Here is a 3,167-nt window from a genome sequence, read left to right on the forward strand (position 1 = left end):
CCGGCCCCGCCTCCCAGCCCTCGAAGGCACCCTGCCATTGGTCGACGCGTCCCCACGTGTCCTAACGCTCCCCGTTTCCCCGACTCCCTCCGCGCGTTCCGTTCACACCCCCGCCTTCCGTCACCAGTCGCCGCGCACCGGCATCAGGCTGGCCGAGTTCTCAGGGCCCGGGCTGAAGGCAGGGCCGAGCCGAGTGAGGGGAGGAAGCGTGTAGCTGCCACTGGGGTAACAGGGCCGTGGCCGGCTGTGGAGGCGCAAGACAGAGCGTGAGACGTAGGAAATGCACATTTGAAATGTATGGCAACAACTTCTGCAGCCGGCGAGGCGCGAACAGTGGCCTCTTGGTCTTGCCCCCTCACCGCTGCGGCTCTCGCTGCAGACAAGGGTGCCCCGTACGCTGTGCACTGAAGCGCACGGGGAGGCTCGGCAGCCAAGGGTGCGGTAGTTTCGCGGGCCTCCTCTAGGCCCCGCCTCCCTGCCAGCCCTTCCCCTCGACCGGTCCGTTCTCTCGATCAGCTCCTCCCCTCGATCAGCCCCTCTCCTCGATCATCTCCTCCCCTCGATCAGCACCTCCCCTCGATCAGCTCCTCCCCTCGATCAGCCCCTCCCCTCGATCAGCCCCTCCCCTCGATCAGCCCCTCCCCTCGATCAGCCCCTCCCCTCGATCAGCTCCTGTTCCTCGACCAGCTTCTCCCCTCGACCAGCTTCTCCCCTCGACCAGCTCCGCCTTCCGCAGCGCTTCCCGCGAGGTCCCGCCCACCCTACAGCCCCGCCCTCCCTGGTCGGTCCCGCCCTACTCAGCCCCTCCGCGAGGTCCCGCCCACCTGACAGCCCGTCCCCTCTCTGGTGGGTCACGCTCCCAGCAGCTCCAACGCGAGGTCCCGCCCACCCGACAGTCTCGGCCCTCCCCGGTCGGGCCCCCTCCTCTGCAGCTCCTCCCTCGAGGTCACGCCCACTTGTGTAGTCGCTCTCCTCGGCGTCGGCCCCGCCCACCGAAGCCAGGCCTCGAGGACTTGGAGGCCGCTGAGCCAATAGGATTTTATTTTTATTCTTTAATTTGTCTTGAACATAAGTGGTGAGGAAACCGCTGCATGATGACTGGGAGTCACCTGATTTCTCTCACCTCGTTAATAGCTGTGGGGAGAGGGCATCCAAGGGAAAAACGTTAACTTTTTTTTTTTCTTTAAACGTTAACTTTTTAATACACTACTTTTGTAGTCCACCTCGTGCCCAAAACTATTGGAGAGGCTAATGACAGGCGTCCGAGATTGCAGAAATGCATTAGGTACTAAGACTGGGAGTGAACGCATTTCACGTGTGAGAGGCACTGGTGCTTCACCTGTGATGATGAAGAAGCTGTATCTTAACTGGCAGCTAACAAATTATTCGTTCTCTTAGCCCCGGGGTGCTTGTTCTTGGAAGTTGCCAGGCAAAGCATTTTCCGTTGTTCTCAGAGCTCTGCAATGGGAAAGCTGAAAGACAGGGGGTAAGAAAAAAAGATCTAAAGTGAGAAATGTTGTGGGAGGTACAGGAAGTAAGTTCTGTCTGCGGGTGTCTGAATGTCTGTGGGCCCTTAGACAAATATCTGTAGGTAAGCAGGACAGCTTCAAACAGCTATTTGTGCAGAATAAATGGCTTTTTAATTAATCATTTAAGTGGGTTCATGGTTTCTCCAAAACAAATAGTTAAAAAAAACTTTTGGGGGTGGAGCGATGCCCCTAGTTAATAACATTTTAAAAATAAAATAGATGCTTTTAATTTAGTAAGCCCAGGATCTACCCATAACAAAAAGGAGTAACTTTGAAACTATTGGTTTTTGGCCATGAACTCTAAGAGAGGCTGAGAGGCTTCTCCGAGACAAGCCTGTGCCACTAAAATCCTTGTATCACAGCTCCTGATCTTGTGTTGCATACAATTCATTCATTCAACACATATTTGTTGGATAACTACTATGTGCAAAGCATGATGCCAGAAATTTCAAGGCACTACCCTTGTCCTCAAGCAATTCACATGCTTGGATGGAAACAGAAGAAAACCAGCAATCAGAAGGACATGACATGTGATGAGTCTACAGGACTGGGGTGAGGGGGGTCAGGCTTGGAAGCATGATGGAGCACTGCACAGGACGTTTTGTTACGGCCAGAGATGAGACTGAAGGAACAGCGACGCTGAATTAAGACTGGTATGCCTTGCCAAGATATTGTACTTCTTTTTGAATGCGTTTTAGGGTCACTGACAAGTATGAACGTGGAGAACGATGTACGCACATTTGCATGTTAGAAGACATCAGTGGCAGGAGTATGGAGAGGGAGGGGAGGGTGGGAGTAAAAGCAGGAGGCAGAAGGGGCAATCAGATCCAGCTACGGCTGGGGTGTGTGCTGGGGAGGCATCTCCACAGCAACGGGGGGAAGGATGGCTGACACGGCAGAGAGCCAGAGTTGAGGAGAAAAGGCATATGCTCACGGCTGTAGTTTGGGCGGCCCAGTGAATGATGAGGAAGGGGTGCAAGTGGAGGGCGTGCTTGCAAGGGAACATGATTGCGGTTTGGGACACGTTGCTGTCCCTGCAAAATGTAGGTAGAGGTGTCCAAGATGGCAATTGGAAATATAGCATAGAGGTCTAGTTGCATGTCAGATTAGGGGTTTCTCAGGTCAGTTTAGAGTTTGAGGGAAAGCATAGGGACAAAGTACCAGCAAAGCTGCATAGTTACCATCCAGTGACCTTGAAACCATAGCAACCAGAGAAATCTGACTCAACACCAGTACCTGTATCTAGGGCACCCACATGATGGGTGCCAGATGTAGGGCTGTGGAGACCCCACAGGGTCGTGGGGTGTCCTTTATGGTGTGTTGGGGTGCAGAATCCAAGAGGTTAAGAGACAGGACACTGAAGAACTGGTGAAGAGCATCAGGACTTGGGGGGCCATACCACCTGTGAGCGGAGATCGGTGGCAGCCCCCAAATGCCCAAGAGCATCTGTATTTATTAGGTACAAGCAGGGGGCAGGGTCGTGAGTGAGGTCTTATCTATAGGCTTAGTAATAGGGCATACATAATCACGTGACTTACAAGCGAGGGGACCACCCCATTATGTCACCTGGGCAGAGAGGTGGGCTGTGCACAGCAGGGGGCTATGCCATGCGCAGTAGTAGAGGGTCGTGTACAGAAA

The sequence above is a fragment of the Cebus imitator genome, unplaced genomic scaffold, assembly GCF_001604975.1.
Source record: "Cebus imitator isolate Cc_AM_T3 unplaced genomic scaffold, Cebus_imitator-1.0 Scaffold52, whole genome shotgun sequence".
NCBI classification, from domain to species: Eukaryota; Metazoa; Chordata; class Mammalia; order Primates; family Cebidae; genus Cebus; species Cebus imitator.